This window comes from Ostrea edulis, chromosome 6 (genome assembly GCF_947568905.1).
Source record: "Ostrea edulis chromosome 6, xbOstEdul1.1, whole genome shotgun sequence".
NCBI classification, from domain to species: Eukaryota; Metazoa; Mollusca; class Bivalvia; order Ostreida; family Ostreidae; genus Ostrea; species Ostrea edulis.
Window position 1 is genome coordinate 33,485,673 of NC_079169.1, and position 20,255 is coordinate 33,505,927.

The following is a 20,255-nucleotide window of genomic DNA, read 5'->3' on the forward strand; positions in this document are numbered from 1 at the left end:
TTATAGTTCAGGAAGTTGAATAGCACACACATTCTTTGAGAATTTAATATATATATATATATATATAGATAGATAGATAGATAGATAGATAGATAGATAGATAGACAGATAGATTAGTAACTTTTGTTTCACTTAAAATGTAACCAAGTTTCAATGTATTGTATCTGAGAAAATCTACCTGTTAACAGTTAATAATATCCTTGTCAGAATATATCAATTCCAAAATGCAGTAATCATACAAATTCATTCATAAACATTACAAATAGAGTTTAAAAGCTGAGGCGTGAAGGAATTTAAATGACATCAGCATTATGACAACATATGTAAACAAATTCACAATTAGGATGAGCCGAGCTAGTGACGCACACGTGGGTGAGGGATAGTACTCAGGTTTAAACCAGTTAAAAAGAAATAACCACACCCAGATTTCAAAGTCGCCAGTTCCCCCAAACGCATTAATTTAGGAATTAAACTTGAAACATACCCCCACTCTGATATACGAGCAGTCTATTACATCACCGAGCGACTGCTTGACCTAAATAAAGGCTCACAAGTAAGTGGAAGAAAATGTCTGTCCGCGTAAATTCGCTCCAAGTTTCTTGTTATGAGGAGAGAAGTATTATATTATATGGGGTCGGGACTTTTTCTTCTTTCCAAATAATTGAAAATGTTTACACGTCCAATGGCGGATGACCATGGGTTTATGGATTTTTACACTCCGTGCCCGATAAAAAAAAGTGTTACAAATTAAAATGCAGTGGGGGATCCAGAGGGGTGGTGGTCCGGGGATCCGACTCCTCCCCTCTTCGTCAGAATTATTTGCTAAAAAGAAAGAAGTAACGCATTTTAAGCCACCCCCCCCCCAATGAATACCAAAATCAATGGTAGAACCCCCTTTAAAAAAATTTATACCAGAGAGAGAGAGAGAGAGAGAGAGAGAGAGAGAGAGAGAGAGAGAGAGAGAGAGAGAGAGAGAGAACTGTTGACTTTATGTTATGAAGTTATAATCTACATCATTATCCCTGAAATTATTGAATATTCTGACTACCTTTAATCAGTTAATTTTTTCTTATATATATATTTAATTTTCGATGTCACTAGGTTTAAAGAACCTTGTCAGCTGACAGGTAACGGGTGGTATTTATATAGGTTCTTGTATATCCATGAAGAAAAAATCAAAAACTTTTCAAAGATCAGGTATCTTTCACTCTTTGAATAAAATATTTGGAATGTGTGGACAGATTAAAGCCTCAACACTATGTAGAAAAACCAATCTCGCCTGATACATAAGATCAAATCAATGGGTTTTGTCAATCAAGAACCTAGCTGAGGTTAGTTCTTTTCTAAATAGAGTGGGGTGCGGGGTGGGAGCTCGCCTCTGGATTTTTGGATTAGGTCATTTTTCTTTTGCACAAAAATCAATGGCCATTTGAAAGCACAAACTTATGTTGTTCTGTGGAATCGGCTGGTTCCCATGGTTTTGTCACATTTGGGTTAAAATGTTTTTCGACCATGATTTGAAGGTATAGAATAATTACAGACGTAACAGATGGACTTTGAAGTCCAATTATGGCACGTAACAGTGGCGAATCTAGAGTGGGGTTATGGAGGTTGTACCCCCCTTTGGTTGAATATTCTTCACAAAAATGTTCATATTTTGCCATTATAGGGTCTTTACCCTCCTCCCTGAAGAGGGGGGGGGGGGGGTGGTGGTGGTGTTGTGTTACAAACATGGGTACCCCCACCCCCGCCCTCCAACTCTGAAAATTTCCTGAGTACCCTATTGTAGAATTTCATCCGAGAAGTTGCGCATGCGATGAGGTTCCACATTCACAACCGTCATTTATGTATTCCTGAACGAGCAAAGAAGTTCCTCAATAATTTTGGAAGAAAAACAGAGTACATGTTCACTGTACTTCTGAAGGAGGCGGAAACAAAGGACATTGCGTTTACAAGTATATTACTCATGCACGGCGATGTTTCAGAGGAAAATTAGGAATGCAACACTGCTTATAGTCGCTATGTAATATACTACATGTATTTACATTTTATATTGTAATCTTGTGTCCCATCGTATTTATAACGAAATTTCATGCCGGATGATCTCATATATATATATATATATATATATATATATATATATATATATATTAGATTAATCCAGTTCTGGCCAGTTCCTTTCTAAGCTATTCTCATACTTATCAGATCGACACGTTGATATGAGCAATAGAATGTATGCAAGTGGATGTCCTGTATCTATGGCTGTAGCGCTAGTTCAAGGTCACAATCATTTCATACCAAATGACCTCGAAATACCAGTGATCTATTTCGATGTCTAAATCTTCTTCATATTGCACTCTGTATGTAAACATAGAACAGAACTAGTAAACACTAGTAAACCCAGTAAGATATGTGGCAGACCATTTCACTGATAGTTCTAGATTTCTTCACATTGTCGTTGTTACAGATTTAATTATTTTTGGGAGGCTTTTTCACACATCACAGGTATATGGTAAGGTGTAGAATAACATAAAAAAGTAAGGGTTGGTTACACTGAAAATATCAGATAGAATTGGCAAAAGTTACTGTCACAATGTCAGCTAGTGTGTTACTGGGCGACTCGGTTGTGACTCGCAGTATACATGTATATAGCAACAACCACGCTCGCTAGGTGGCGCGTCATGTTCTATTTTTATTTCTACAGGAAAAGTGGGACGAGGTTCCACCCTATTTTTTACGGGCTAGTATGGATAAACCTAGAGCCTACGAATGATGCGAAGTTGATCGTTCGGATCTAAAATAGCTATATTTAGCGTATCTCACGTGATTAGGCACATTCCAGAAAATCCCTTTGAGATTGAAGCGATTAAGCAGAGCGAGTATATGTAAACATTTACTTAACGGTGAAATACGCAACAAAGAGTGACATATTAATACATTTTATGCATGAATAAATTATACTGAGGTCAAACATGGACGATAATTGCCCGTGTTCATATAGTATTTGATTGATTTAGATATCCAGGGAAAGATAACTCCCATTATTAACGTACTCACAACGTACCGGTGGTATACATTAATGCAATGTTTATACATTTCTGAATGATAAGTGAATCTTTATTTTCATCAGAATCTTTTCCATCACACTCACAGACCAGGTCCCCATACCCCTACCAGTGTCAATCTGTGACTGATAGCAGTGCGGTATTTAATTTGATATAGTCTAGAGGAAATTCGAAATATGGTAGTGACATTTCTTCCCCATTGAATTAGCTGGATTTTTAGCGTTTAAAGAAAAGTGGGGTATGGATTGGGGGGTTAAAAATGCTCTTTGCCAAATTTTCAACAATATTAATTACAAGGCAAGGCAAAAGGGGTCATAAGCTACAGATGATGCAATTTTCTTAATTAGTGACTTACTTACAGATAAATCAGGGACCTATATACTAGTTAGTATATAGGTCCCTGGATCAATAAAGTAACTTACAAATATTTTATTTATTTATTTATCTATCATTTCATTCCATTTTTTTTTTAAAATATCATGGTTTGTACTTGAAGAGTCATCGCAATAAAGTGACATTAATTATTAGTGTTACAAAAAAATCTGATCATGCAGTTTTTAAATTTCTGAATTTTAAAAAAAGTAAAAATAAATAAATAATAGATTCTGATACCACTCAGCCCCCCGACTGGCCAGAGAATTCTGCTTCTGTCAATTCTGATGCAACTAGCTCAGCCCCCAGACTGGCCAGAGAGTCCACTGTTTCGGTAAATTCTGATAATGATGCAACTCCCCCCCCCCCCCCCCTCCCCCGACAGCTCTACCAGAAGTTCGGAAAAGACTTGCTGATGTTTAATAAATCAGTTTTCCTATTAATTTTACTTTTGCTCCTGTTCATCAGTTCATTAGGCTATGGCCCAATCTGATTAAATTTAAGATCGTTGATCCGCTCCGTATTCCTCTTCCTTTCCTGTATCTGTGAAGTCCAGAGGTGAGATATATTCTTTCCAAAACAACTAAGAATGTTCATGGAACAATTAGTATTAATTGTTTTCCTTTTATGTTGTATGCCTTATTTCAAGAAATAACTTTCAGGTCACTTTTTAATGTGAAATGGAACATTTTCAATTTTTGACAACCTGACGGTAGGGGTGTTTAAGACACTATACCTCATTTTCTGTAAGGAAGTGGAGTAAAAGGAATTCAGAACTGGATTCAGCATACTCAAAATTGGTAATTACACCTGCTTTTTATTGTTTTGGGTAATGGTGTTTCAAGAAATAAAGTTGGGTCACTTTTTGATGCGAAATGAATCATTTTCCGTTTTTGGCAACCTGACGGTAGGGGTGTTTAAGACACTATACCTCATTTTCTATAAGAAATTGGAGTAAAAGGAATCCAGATTTGAAATCAGCATACTCAAAATTGGTAATTGCACCTGATTTTTATGTTTTGGGTAATTTTTAAAAAATGGGTGGTGGTTGCTAATGTATACGCACAAAGTAAACATCATCAAGGAATTTTATATTTAGGGGGCCCCGTCCCAGGGTCGTGAACAGCAATATTTACACTTTTTTGGCTTTATCAGTCTAAAAACTCTCATGACCATCTCTACATAATAAATCAGATGCGATAAAAATAGAGGCCCATAAGCCACAACGCTCGCCTGAGTAATATTGGCGCTGCTGTTCTTCTGAATATTTTAAACAGATTCTCCCTCTTTATTCCCATGACAAATTGTGACCTCATATTTCGGTCCTCATCCTAACTCTAGTCCTTGAATCCAAGCATCATGCGGATGGTTCAAAATCAATATGATTAACACCGGTACATTTTACAACCAAACGGAATATTTCTCGATGGTACACATTTGACTTTTTTCTCAGTGTACGTGTTTGACCTTCGATGTATAAATGCATAAACAAACGAAATATTTTTCGATGGTACATATTTTACCGAGTATGAACTGGGCAAAATAAACATCTTTGTAAAAGAAAAAAAGGGAAATTCAGGTCCTGTAGTTTAATGTCTGCTAGTTTATCCCCACCTGAGCCCATAATTTGAAAAATAAATTGAATCCAACCGCCCTGGTAATTTTTGCAAATGAACGATTCTATTGACACAGTGGTTCTAGAGAAGATTTTTTTTCTCTGTATTCACATGTATTACTTAGATCTCCAACTGTGTCCTCAACCAAGTCCTTTGACATTGATTCAAACACAGTTGAATCTGCATTGTCTGATGATTCTAAGGATATCTGATCAATTAATATGACTATTCATGACTCTGTTGTTTTTCAGAAGGTTTGTAAAGATTTTCACCTATATAATCATAATAATGATTGGTTTTATATAGCGCCTTTTCCAGCGTATGCTGCTCAAAACGCTTTACAATAATCAATGTACATTATTACCCCGGCAGACCTTATATCAATCTAGAACTTTCTCAGCCTCCTAGGAAGCATACAGTGCAAGCTGTCATTACAAGCGCTAGAGCACTAACATTCTAACAATATCTTTCACTGTCTATAGTCATATAAAACTTCAATCCCCTATTGTGGTGCCATCCCTACCTTGAATGTCACGATTTGAACAATTTAGAATCTTCGCTGTCAGAAAGCTTTCATCAGGAAAGTCTACCTGAGCTTCCCTCTGTAGTAAGCTAAAACCTCGAGACTGTACTACCTGAAGGTGCTTAGATATTAAGGTAGCTCCACCCTCATGAGACTTATCAATATCAATGGTTCAAAGTAGAAAAAGTGTATTGATTTCCACTTAATATAGTTTGATTTAATCAATGATCAAAGAAATTACACGTTACCACTTTTTAAAGCTGTCAGACACACCTTTAAACAGAAGTATATGTCAACATAGAAAAAAAATAATCGCACATTTGCAATAAACAGTATATGATAGAAATACATACATCTAAAACTGGTTGAAATCACAAGAAATTAACAAAAACTGCTACTGTAAAAATATATGTAAATTAATCGTTGATATTAGGGAAATTGCTGTATATCTAGACATACATGTACAGTGTATATATAGCGAAAATACCACTATGATTTTTTAATATTGAAAATTGAATATCTATAGGCCTAGAAAATATAAACTTTTTTAGCATTGTTTACCAAATTGTTTATACCCTGTAAATAAAATTCCCTAAATGATATATTTCCATAATGTACAGACAGACGGACGTCGGACAAAATCTCACTTGAGCTTTCAGCTCAGATGAGCTAAAATGATTCGAAATGTACCCTGATCCCTATTGCCTGAATTTACGATCTGTTTTGCTAGATAGGGTGATGAACCTCGATCTTAAAAGCCCTGTTCTTTTGAGAATTATCACACAACAGCCCTGTTCTTTTGGAAGCTTTTTCCGAGAATTATCACACAACATTGCTTTAAGGTGCTTTAAACATGTATGTCAATAACAACGGAAGTTGCTTTAGAACGAGCTAGGCATCCCGATGAGGTCGCTGTAATGCTAAGCATTTTCCATCAAGTCAAGTTGACGACCGAGAAAAGGCTGAGCGTATTCTCTTTAGAGAAGTCGAGAGGCATAGGTAGCAGGCACTATAGGCCCGGTCAACTTTTTAAAAAAAAATGGAAATACCCCATATTTGAAGTGATATTACATGTGTAAAAATGTATACAATAATTTTAGGATGCATGTCTAATGTAGCCGAGTGCTTAATAAAAATGTTGATATACAACATGTAGGTGTCACCATGATTCCTAGCATATAGATGGGTGCAAATACGAAACTAAGACACGTGGTCAGTTGCTGAAGAAATTACGGTGAAAACACGCAGGGTCTGTAGCTGTGAGGGAAGGTGGATGGCCCCATATGAGAGGTAGATTTTTGAGAAGGGCAGATAGGGTTCTTGATTGTGCACAGTGTCTAAATCCCCATGTTTGGTACTGTGATGGTGTGGGGGTGGTGCGGATTAGCCCAAATGAGGGAAAATCAAAGCAAAAAAGGGGAACCTGCTCAGAGCATGTTTTGTGCACCAGCACTTATAGATGACATGTAATTTAGGGTCATAATTTATTAACTACACTAATATGAAATACAAGTATTGACATAAAAGGGAAATGTGATTTTTCATTAGTCTGTCATAATCTGACTTTGGTGTGTACCCCCTATCCACATGTTTCAAAACCAAAGAAACTGTCCCCTGCCACCATAGCCTTCATCCAGTTCTCTTCGCAAGCATTCATATTTTGATTATGGAAAATGTATAAATGCCGGAGTCGGTGACGGTTTATGCTTCGACCGACGTTTCGACTCAGATATATATGTCTGGATTTACGCAGTTGACAACTTGTTTTCAAACATTTAACAGTAATGAACAAAACTGTCACAAGGAAATCAAAATTTACTTGCTTTTAATCCATTTTCAACATGTCCCCTGTCCCGGGTTTACATTAATTGGTCTTGGGAGCTGTCACAATAGGGGAAGCAGGCTGACGTAATCAGAGTTGTAATTTAAACCCGGGACAGGGGCATGTTGAAAATGGATTAAAAGCAAGAAAATTTTGATTTCCTTGTGACGGTTTTGTGCATTGCTGTTAAATATTTGAAAACAAGTTGTCTATTGCGTAAATCCAGGCACATCTGAGTCGAAAAGTCGGTCGAAGCATAAACCGTCACCGACTCCGGGATTTACACGTTTTCCAGAATCAAAATATGAATGCTTGCGAAGAGAAGTCGATGAAGGCTATGTCTCTCGACTTCTCTAAAGAGAATAGGCTGAGCGATGTTCCGATTGGAAATTATTTCCAATACAAACGGATTACCTCGTCCATTGTCCAGTCCTATAAAAAAAATCACATCGCCCTTTTCCATCGCATGCTAAAAAAGACGATGTACCGGTATGTTCACAAAAAAGAAGACGAAAACCGGATGATCGATGTGGTCCGATTGACTCCCAATAGAAATATAAATCCACAGTTTAATGACATATGCACCTTAAGCAGTTACAGGACCATTGATGAATAATATGAGTGAAAAATTCTCGACCGGACGAAAACCAACCAACCAACTCTCATTTGGTCACGTGGTATGTTCACGAAGTCGTGCAGGGTGCAAAAACAAATGATTACCAGTAGGTGTGTGATTTTAATTACCAGTAAGCGTATATGATCGTAATTACCAATAGGTGTGTGATTTTAATTATCAGTAAGCGTATATGATTGTAATTACCAGTAGGTGTGTGATTTTAATTACCAGTAAGCGTATATGATCGTAATTACCAGTAGGTGTGTGATTTGTTAATTACCAGTAAGTGTATATGATCGTAATTACCAGTAGATGTGTGATTTTGTAATTACCAGTAAGTGTATATGATCGTAATTACCAGTAGGTGTGTGATTTGTTAATTACCAGTAAGTGTATATGATCGTAATTACTAGTAGGTGTTTGATTTTAATCACTAGTAAGTATGTGATGCTAATTACCAGGAGGTATTTGATTTTAATTACTAATAGGTATGTGATGTTAACTACAGGTACCAGTAGGTGTGTAATTTTTTAATTACCAGTTGGTGTGAGATTTTGTAATTAGCACTAAATTGGGGTTTATTCATATTGTTAAATAAAAATCTAAGTTTGTATTATGGGAATATAACATTGGAATGATGCAGTAATTTTAGTTAGATTGTACGATAGGCGAAGCAATATCTTTCCTATATATAGAATACAAATATACTATTAACCATAATGTCTTAAAATTTCTATGTATATTTTGCAATGTAAGGTTTTACGTCTTTGAAAGGTCAGTGCTTTAAGGGGAAGAAAACCCACGATACATCATTCGCGGCATGGGTTTGTTACAGCAGTGGTGGATTTAAGGGGGGAGGCGCCCCGCTGCCCCCCCCCCCCCCCACACACACACTCCGTTAAAATTTTCAAATTTAAGGTAAATCGTGGTCTCTTGTTTGGAAGAATGTAAACAATAGAAGAAGCAATAATTTCTTCCACTCCCGGAGAAATAAATGACAAAATCTTTTTATTGAATTACTTAATTTGTTTCCAAAAAAAACCTTAAAATTTGCGTCAATTCATTATTTCACCTTATCAAAAATGAACAGAAAATAGTAAAAATGAATGCATAGGGCACATATTTCTAGCTCTATGTCTCAAAGCGGCCTCAGATCCCCTGCCTCAAAAAGTTGCGCCCCTCCCTCTTATCGCAATTCCTGGATCCGCCCCTGTACAGACCAGACATTAATAAATTATACCAAGATATTTGCGTACGTTAAAAAACCTATTCAATGTGTCTGCTGATAAACTGACCTAGTTTGATAACAAGATCTGAAATCACCGACAGCGTAAACATGGCTGATGCCTCCCCCTCCTACCCTCCTAAATCTAGGCCCAAAATCCTCCCAAAATATAAATTTGTAATTCTACACAATCCACTTTGTACACTTGGTCCAAATTTTAATGGAAAACTCCTTTTTTGATTCAAGTTTGTTGTCCATTTGTCTACTACATCACAATGTATGCTGCTGTTCTGTTGATTGGATTTGTGAAACAATGGACACAGTAGAATGTCTGAAGAATCAATATAGTGCTTGATTTTAACCTTGTAAAAGCACTTGTACGTAATGTTTAAGATGTGCTGATTGAAAAATTGCCGTGCAGGCAAATATCATTAATATCAAAACCAGAGATCCCTCATAACAAGGTCTTTTTAATTGATTAAATATATGTAGAGTTAGATTTAATTAAATCAATAAAATAGCTTATCAAGTGCATAAATTTTACAAAAGCAAATATGGTCAGAGCCTACATTACAATAGGGTTTGCTATGTTATCAAGCGAGATCTTATTGAAAATGTGTTGTTGTTTTTGTAAATGTACAAATGTATATATGAACGTAACTTTTGTTTTAAGAAAACCCATTTTCACGCTCGAGTAAATCTATGCGGGTTGGTCGAGGTCGGTACAGATATTAAACACCAGGAAGACTACAGACATTTGTGTTGACGACTTGTCTATTTCACTACAAACACAGTACATCCCTGACATTAAATGATGCGTTTTAATGCACGTGAGACGATAATTACGTAATAACTGTTACTTTGCACGATTGCTTTCTGTCTACTTGTAGATATGGAAGACATAAAAATCTAAAAAGACTTACATGTTTGTATACTAGATGTATATCCATTCTGTATGAGATTTATAAATATGTTGAGGTAAAGCCCAAAAAAATTTCCCGAATGGAAATCCCCTTTCTTTCAAAATAATTTATGTTTACATATTTATGCAGTAGGATACCGATAACTTTCAAACACTGTGAATAGCTGACTAGAATAAGACAATCAATGCATTTAAAAATTCTATAACTTATTTCTGACATTTAATTAATTGATAAATTTGGGGTTGGCGACTCGCGTTTGATTACAACACAACTAATCTATCTATATTGAATAGTAGGTCACATCTACAAAGCTCTGCAAATATATCAGTAATGAGCGTCGCAAAGCAAAGTTCAGTAATCAAATTAATAACCCATTCAATCTTAGTTCTGTGATCTATTCTAAACAGAGAAATATATAAGTCGACCTTCCACAGTTCTTGTAATGCTCAAATAAAATGTGTCTGGTTGCGTAACCCTTTCTCTTCGTCAGTACATCTAATAAATGCCCGGTGTGGATAAGAGAAGGCCTGAACCCCAACCTCCCACCCCCACCCCGAGATTAGTAATACCTATCTTTATATGGTTATAAATATAAATTTCCTTGCATATGTTGGACTCCCGTGAAAAAATAAAATACTCGGGATCGACCAAACTCACTCCGCGGAAAAAACCTGGATCTGTGCATATGCAGTTCTTAAGTAGCCAAGTTAAGGGTTTTTCCCCCTCCTTTTTGTTAATGCATTTCATAATTATAAGTATCATTTGGGAGAGAAAGAGTTCTAAGTTTTAAGAGCTAATACAAGCATGTATCATATCTATGATAATCCTGGGATATTGACATAATTACAATGAAGAACCGAAATAAGAGCGAGATAATCTCTCGTAACGTGGCAATAAGTGACATAAGAACACATCGGGATATTCTCTGTAGAGGTGTGGACAGACATAACCATCGACTTTTCTCCACAAACCTTCTGGAACACTTGCAAATGGCGGAATCCTCGACCGATGTTTCGACTCTAATATGCTTGGATTATCCGATTTACGGAACAGAAAAGCACTTCCTAATAGTCAAAAAAATTATTCTTGTTTATATCTTATTTGTATATATTTGTAAATATTTTGTATTTATAACCGATGAGCTGTATAGCTTAAGGAAATAAAGAATGTGAAATCTGAATCCTCAATAGAAAAACATGTTTGAATAAAATTAAAATGTCAAAAAGCTTCCTAAGAACCAATTCCAATTTTGGATTTTCGATTTTCTGTCTACCGCCATTAGAGATTAACACATAATTCAAACTGTGGACAGAGAACATGTGAATTAAAATAGATGAAAAACGAGTAAATATTGTGACAGATACATCTACACACATTCATGTTAAAAGTTGTGGATATAGCCTGTATAGGGGACCGTGTTTGCCTAGTTCTCTATTTTGCATTCCTTGTAGGATTTATGGGGTTGATCACTGTTCGTTATCTTCACCTTTTATTACCCACATGGCATAGATATGAAAGAGTAAAGACATGCTAATATTTTTAAAACCAACCTTAGTAAATACAGAAAAACGATCTCTCGCGCTTGATTTTCGTTGTGTATATAATGTGATCATCGACGGTTTGATTATGGATTATTCTATTACCTTTTTGAATGAAAACAGAGCTGTCAGGTATTTCGTATCGATATATACTTTTCAATGAGATCAATCTTCCAACCCCCCTAGTTGCAGCTCCTCTTTGCGCAAGTCCCATTTTAGCCGTTGTACCGTCCACTGCCTATATAGTCTCGTTCAACCAGACGCTCAGTTGTCAATTTTTGCAAATTTGAACACAAAACGATTGACGTTTTACCATATCGCGTAGTTAGAATAGCAAATAGTTCCTTTTCTTTTACCGTACAGCAGGTTTTAAACACTCTAGTTGTAAATCCTTAAGCTTTGACGGAAAATTCATATTAATACAAATTTCTTCGATAGTTATTATTTTGGTTTGATTTTCTATTGTTTAACATCCCTCCCGAAAATTTTTCACTCATATGGAGACGTCACCATTGCCGGTGAAAGGCTGCAGAATATAGGCTTATGCTCGGCGCTAACGGCCTTTGAGCAGGGAGGGATCTTTATTGTGCCACAACTACTGTGACACGCGACCTCGGTTTTTGCGGTTTCATCCGAAGGACTGTCCCATTCAGTCGTTTCTTACAACAAGCAAGGGGTACTGAAGACCTATTCTAACCAGGATTTCCATGTTATTTTGGAGGTGTATAGAATCAACCAATCAAATCAAATATCGATAATTTGATAAGCCTCGTTCTGACGTTACAAACGTTATCGCCATTACTACTAGTTCTAAACGGCACAAAACACCCGAATGCAGTGTTATTTACAAGCTGTTAATGTGATAATTGTTTTGTTTTGTCAAATAAATCTACTATGTTTATGAAATTACAAATCTTCTCGCTCAAGGTCGCATATGACGTCACAGATAATGGCGCGTAAAATATCGAAGAAAATATGCATATCGCAAGATTTGAATTCCATCGCTTTCAAACTCGAAAACTACGCAAACTGTTTCATTTAAAACATATGTAAAGTAGTTTTAGGCATGATATGAATTAATTTTGCTTAAAAAATTAAAAAGTTCAGAAACATGCGATGCGGCCTCTATAGGGAAAAGAGTACCAATTCATTTCCCATAGACCTCAATACTAATCTTTGGTCCTCTCACTAATTAACTATATTAATTTTAAACAAATGACCGCAAATATTTCAAAGTTCATTCCAAGTGTTAATAGAAAACGACAAAAAATATATATTTATAGGCCGTATTTGTACTTTTTTACAACACATACCAACCTGCAGTAAATTACACCCTTCATTTTAAGCACACCCCTACCATGGTAATTTCCTCAGTCATTTCTCGATTTTGTGCGATAAATTTTCATCCTGACAATTGATTTGAACCTCTATACTATTTCTTTCAATTCCAAATAATTTCACTCTTGATATTAGCCAATCACGCAACACGTAGACATTTATACCTCCGCTCAATCTTGGGGTAAACTGCGTCCGGGTTACGCATGCGAGGGTTTGGTACTCTCATGCGTTTACTTGATCAAGATATAGGGCCCACGGCGGGTGTGACCGGTCGACAGAGGATGCTTAAACATAATGCGGACCATTCTCTACTCAGAGTTCGTGCGCTACGAGCACTACACCTCTGTCAACGGCATTTTACAGAAATCTTGTAAAAGTTTCTAATATGCAACATTTATGTTTTGGTCTAGATATTTAGTACTCTATAATATGCGTTGGTGCAATTAAATTGATGCTTGCTGTAAACTGTTTAAAATCGCCATTTTCTGATCCTAACTTTGGAACTACTTCGTAATATGCGTATGAATGCAGTAGGACATCCACGTGGTGGAAATGTAAAAAAAAAAAAAAAAAAAAAATAATAATAATAATAAAAGACACGATATAACTTGTAAAATAAGAGACAACACATATACAGCTAAAAGGTAAAAAGGTACTTAACAAAGTGCCAGTGGGCTATGAAAAGAGCCTGATGTATCACTTGTTGCCAGAACTGTTTATATCATGTAATTCTATTGTCACATGATTCTAAGCGTTGACAGGGGTGTAAGCTGAGCTTGCACTCTGGTGAGAGATTGAAAGCTGACAAATAAAGCAGGGAAGTTACTAACAACGGAGCAAGTTTAGAATCATCCGTTAATTTCTTGCAAGGATATGGCGATCCTAGGAAATGCGCCCAGGATAAAAGTTTTTGATTTCAAGGGCCTAGGCCTTTTCTATTTGGAAAAATAGCGACATTTGGTTGATATAGGTGAAACATTTCATACTAAGAAGTAGGTAAAAAAAAAAATAACTAAGCCAGTGCATTAAGGTATAACTGGATTCCTTCTGACTTTCAATTTGGTGAAAGCTTCCCTCATTTAGATAGGCTCAAGTTGAGGCCAAGAAAATTGGGTTTACTTAACAAATGAAGCAAACTTTGTAACCTGTACGTGGGCCTGTGAAGGAGATATTTGAACAGTAAGGCTACCCTGCTTTGATTTCTTTTTTATTGTTTGGGAATTTGAAATGAAAACGTGGGGATAATACCTGCTTTTTATCATTAGGAACGGGGCCTTATTTCGACCTCCTTTAGACCCTAAAAAATCCCCGGCACCACTCTCACAATATAACAATTCGATTCAGTAAACAAATATTCTGTGAAGAGAAGATTGCTAAAAGGCAACGTTCTCTCGTGACATATAAATTCTGACTCGGCGACTTTGATGGAAGTCGTTTATTAAAAGCGGGTGGAATTTCTGGTTGACATGTGATCCGAGCCAATGACTTGAGCATTTAAACACGCGTGTGTGTCAACGTGAATGATGAATAGATAACAAGTTCTTACGACAGAATCATCACCCGGGACATTACACAAAAATCAAAATATTGCAAAATGTCACGTTCTAGTGATTCTTATATAGGGGATGGACGTTATCATAAAATTCATAGACATGTGCTAGTCATACGACACGAAGATTATGATTATGAAATACGAAGATGGTAAATCCAATCGCAACAATGTGCGAACTCAATACCTTTACAAAACTTCACAGAGTAGAAATCCTCATAATATGCATAATTAATTCATCAAATCAGAAGCATATCAGAATATTGAATTTTCAGTGTGTTTTACACATTGTAACGATAGACGTTTCCTCATGAGTGTGCTACAGTTGTGAACAATGCGCTGGGTGTTCCGATAACAATTATTTGATATATATATATATATATATATATATATATATATATATATATATATATTACCCTAAAAGTTCTTAGATCAATCTATTAATCTATGCTTAACTTTATTCTCATGAATGTACAATCATACTGTAGCGGACAGTATAAGTGAAATCTGTGACAACTTATGCTGCCTCGCTAGTGAGCTAGCTTTTCTAGTGATGTGGTAGAGTCTCTCTTGATCACGCAAGTTGAGCAACGGCGAGTGTGATCAGCACTTGGCTGGGTGACGCTACACGTTACAAATTGGTGACAGCGTAGTGACTGGTGTTTGGCGGAAGGCCTGCTTCAGATAGAGTACGGACGTGGATTCGTCTGGGGACGACGGTGGTTGTCGTCGGGAACGGTGGATGCCGTTACTGAGCAGGTGCTAAACACTCAGAGAGGACTCACGCTAAGCTAGTGATGTGGTAGAGTCTCTCTTGATCACACAAGTTAAGCAACAGCGAACGTGATATCAGCACTTGGCTGGGTGACCGCTACACGTTACACTACATTACAGAGAGGAGGGTGGAAAATACAAAATACTGCATTTACAACATTTTTTTTATATTACTATGTATAAATTGGAAAAAGAGTTAATAGAAGAAATCATCAAAGCAAAAAGTGTATTAACAAAGGGCATAATTTGTTGTGTCTAAAGTTTTTATATTATACAACTTTTTACAAGGTTTTGGGTCTATACGATGATTAAACTACCGTATCGGACGAGGAGAATATTGTAATTTTCTGGGAGCACGGGTTAATCAACTTAACTGGACCTTAAAAAAAGATTGTTTTATTTCATAATTGAATAATTTATTGATTCGCAATTCGCCTTGTCGAAAGTGATTTGAAGTGCAAGTTTTTCTTGAAAGACCAGATTATCATAAACAATCATATCAATTCGGAAAATACAAATTTCCATTCGGTATGATGTTGAAAATCCAACTGTACATCTTATGGACTTATTAAAGTGTTAATATTTTTAAAAAAAACCAAGCCAATGTATTCAGAAAACAGAACAATGTTGTTGTTTTTTCTAGAAAGTGACAAATCGTTAATATTTTTATGTTGTTTATGGGACAATCATATAATATTGTACACTTTGAATGATTTTTATCGAACAGTTGGCTGTATACAACGCATGAAGCGTCGCAGTTCATATCCATGCATATTTCCAAAATTGAAAATTCTTTTTTATATCTACATTCTACTTTCATTTCGGTCGGAATTCCCAGCCGTTAAAATAGAATTACTACAGTTATCAAAATTCATATGCACATTTTCATCACATTCAATAGGAAATCACTATCGATCAATGCATTTCATAAAGATATATCGAATGCAAAAATATCGGGAATATAAATTCTAAATATGACGGAGGACTCACTCGGATTCATACGCACGGTTCATGTTTGCATCGTATTCATGAGGAAATGACTATCGATCATACATAAGATAAAGATATATCGAAGGCAGAAATATCGGGAATATGAATTCTAGATATGGAGGATGGCTCATCACGAGGACTCTCAGCTGAGGGGATCAGTAACCACTGTAAATATTTCGAAATCTCTCTTATGTTGCGAAATACACTAATTTATGATTTAGCTTGTAGCTAGAGTACATGTGTCCTTCCTGCAGATAATGTACAGAAACAAATGTTACAACAACATTGTTTTCCTACTGTAAATATGTGGAAGTACGTATGTCCGTCCTAATAGATTTGATGAAAAGTTTATTATTTCGCGGAACTTGAGATAAAAGCTAGATATATTCACCAGATTGGATATTTCGCAAGGTTCTGCAATCTACATATAGAGCGGAATAAATACCAAACTTACATATACTTTTGATGTGAAGTACTAAGCATCAATTAAGTTTTGATTAATTACACCCTTTCCAAGTAAACAAAGACCATGAATACAGCGGACTAACAATGTTTTTGATGATGTAAAGTATTAGATATGTACTAGATCTATAAACAGAGACATCTTATATTGTAAATTTTAGATTTACCGAGTGATGCCACCCAACGAAACCTGCACTCCTCGGTGACGACCAACAACAACCATTCACACAATTGAATGAAATATTTATGTATTGCTGACGACCAATCACAACCTATTCACACAATGGAATGAAATATCTATATATCGCTGACGACCAATCACAACCTATTCACACAATGGAATGAAATATTTATGTATCGCTGACGACCAATCACAACCCATTCACACAATGGAATGAAATATCTATGTATCGCTGACGACCAATCACAATTCATTCACACAATGGAATGAAATATTTATGTATCGTTGACGACCAATCACAACCTATTCACACAATGGAATGAAATATTTATGTATCGCTGACGACCAATCACAACCTATTCACACAATGGAATGAAATATCTATATATCGCTGACGACCAATCACAACCTATTCACACAATGGAATGAAATACTTATGTATCGCTGACGACCAATCGCAATTCATTGACACAATGAAATGAATATTTATGTATCGCGGACGACCAATCACAACTTCCTGATACAGTGGAATGAAATAATTAATATCATTGTGTAATCTTTACTTACTTTTGTGATACGTCAAGCTCAATGAAACACGTAAATCTCCTTTCTTTTTTTTTGGTGTTACTTGTTTTTTTAACTCTCTATTTTGTATTGCTTATAGGAGTTATAGAATTGATCACTGTTCTTTATTTTTAAACCAAGTGAAGCTTTTTGATTTCATGTCAATTTCTAAACTGATTTTGTAAACACGAAAATCCTCCTCTCCTATCTTTAACCTGTCCGCTCTCCTAAGGTTTTCCACGTGAATATAAATCATTATCTCACGATATACCCTCGATTTGTCCGATGATATGAAGCAACATTGTGTATGAATGTCTATCACCGAATAAATATCTGGTTCGTGTTTATCTTCAGATACGAATAACATTAGACATAGAGATGGACGAATCAAAGAGTTCGACCCCGGCAATAGTTGTATGTGTGAGAGAGTATGGTGGTCGCTTGCTCGGACACGTGGGGTTTTCCCCGAGGAAGTCCGGCTTCCAATCTTCCCACATAATGACCCCTAGCACCAACATCCGTGCATCAAAGGATCCCATTGAAAATAATCTTTCAAGCTTTCATGGGTTATATATGTACATGTAACACTCAGCAGGTGTAAATATAGGTGTCATTATACAATGTATATTAAGAGATAAGGTCTCTATGAACAACATAGATAAAGTAACTTCATTAGAATAACGTATTGTGATGCCTTTACAGATGTCTATATTTGAGTATAACACATTACTAAAGAATTGCCATGTCTATGGTTATTAAAAGATTATCACGCTATAGGAATGCTTTATATAGAAATGTACCTAGGTTGCACAAAACCCTTAGGTTATTAGTACTAAGTAACTGTACAAATTTGAATGCACTTGTTTTTCCCCCCAGTAATATGGCTTTGTGATTTTTTCTTAACTCACAGTATAAAGGACATAAACATACAATCTAATTAAAATTAGATGTTAGATCCGCTCACATACTCGCTAGTGTAGCGAGTATGTGAGCGGATCTAACATCTAATTTTAATTAGATTGATAAACATATAAAATGAAATTCATCCTCAATGTATGTTTTACATAATCTACACACTCTTTTACATTAAGGAATCTTAAAATATCTCCCCCTTTCAACTTCTAACATATGTGAAGACATTCTTATTTTAGAAGTTTCGCTCTAAAATTTTAGCCAAATGATATTGAAGATCATAATTATCCACCAAGTACCTAAATAAATTAGTTGGACAATCATCTTGTTCGGCAGTGTCTAATATCCTTTGTACAATTATTGGAAGACAAGTATTAATTAATACTCGATCATGTGATTTCATTGATACATGTTTTACTTTTGTTCTCAATGACCAATGACATTAAAAGAATGGCATAGCATGGCCATCCAATCTCACTTTCACTGAAACCATATTGCCAACGTGTGAACGAAATTTGTATGCTCGATCACGCAAAGGGTACGCTGGTATTTGAACTGTAGTACATATACAAGCAATAATGAATACGTAAATACTAATTAAATCTTGTAAACCTACAGGACAAAGGTGAGAACTAATATACCAGGAACAAAAATTCACAAACTTGGGAAGATTCACTTCATTCTAAGTATGGTGTGATTGTCCACCGACAGTACACATTACAACCCATTCTTAACAAACACTACAGTATGAAAAACTTTGAAAAATGGCACACTGATACCTGTAGCGAAAGAGAGCCCCTTTTCCATGCAAGAGATGATTCGGAAATGGTGAATAGTGTACATATGGGTTCAAATTTGCCCAAACTTGGGGTTATGTGAGCAATGTGGTCTATAAGGTTGTTTTCTCAAAGAAACCACGTGACACATGATTACCATACACATACTGCTTTCTGTACATACATGTACAATTTCGTCGAACGAAGAAGGAAATACCCTATTGGTCTTTTTTTTGTCTGAAAACTGTGTCCAATAGATTTTAAGAAATATTCTTTTCCTTAAACCTGTTATCTCCTTTTACTATCATCATACTCTTCAAACTAAGACATTGAAATGTGTGTTTACATATTTTACGCATTTTTCGTCATTTTGACACAAATGACTCTTTTCGTTAGCCCTAATGATAGTATTTAGCAGAGACAAATTATGTAAAATTGTATCTATTATGAAATGACATAAAATTCAGCCTCTCTTTAAAACTGTTTTAAAACTTTTAATTTTTTAAAAAGTTGTGCGCAAGTCAAAAATCTTTAAACTTATATAACCTTATATAACCCTTTCCCGAGGTCAATAATCTACGGATAAACGTCTTCAAATTAATGTCTTATTTCGTGCAATAATTGGATATTAACCGTCGACATAAAACTTTTAAAGAAGGAATGCCCTCACCAACTGTAAATTTCATAAACACTCTTACCCACAGAATAAAGATCCTTTATAACTCCTTCCGCGCGGTTTTTCTTAGAAAGAGCTTGTTCCTCATTGACAACAAAGGATTGACGGTAGACAGAGAGAGAATGATACCTGCAATATAAACACAGTTTTCTAAATGGTTACAAGGAACATGGATGAATATCTTTTCATTTTCACATTTATTGCCAGTTTTATACATCAACTCAGATTTCTTACTTTGCTCAACACTTCACTGAGATTAAGTTTTAAAAAATTATATCAAAGTAAGATGAATTATATTAATGTGTTTTCGATGTTTGAGTATAAAGGTCGAAT

General features: G+C 35.7%; 1 protein-coding gene and 1 long non-coding RNA gene across 8 annotated transcripts in view; one reads left to right on the plus strand and one right to left on the minus strand.

Annotated features, from left to right (window-relative positions):
* Positions 1 to 20,028, minus strand: part of LOC125646436 (uncharacterized) — a 38,784-nt gene extending 18,756 nt beyond the window's left edge. Inside the window, exon 1 of one of the 7 annotated variants that reach the window (XM_048872720.2) lies at positions 19,945 to 20,028. The gene's annotated coding sequence lies outside the window, so the exon portion shown is untranslated. Of the gene's footprint in view, positions 1 to 178; positions 320 to 484; positions 1,300 to 1,779; positions 2,055 to 6,266; positions 6,434 to 10,162; positions 10,239 to 19,944 lie in introns of those variants that run through there. The other 6 variants (XM_048872718.2, XM_056139366.1, XM_048872721.2 and 3 more) reach the window with 6 other exon arrangements.
* LOC130046724 (uncharacterized) lies at positions 442 to 18,440 on the plus strand. Its single transcript, XR_008795713.1, has 2 exons — positions 442 to 553; positions 16,975 to 18,440. It is a non-coding gene; the product is annotated as an uncharacterized LOC130046724 (long non-coding RNA).
* Positions 20,029 to 20,255: the final 227 nt, after the last annotated feature.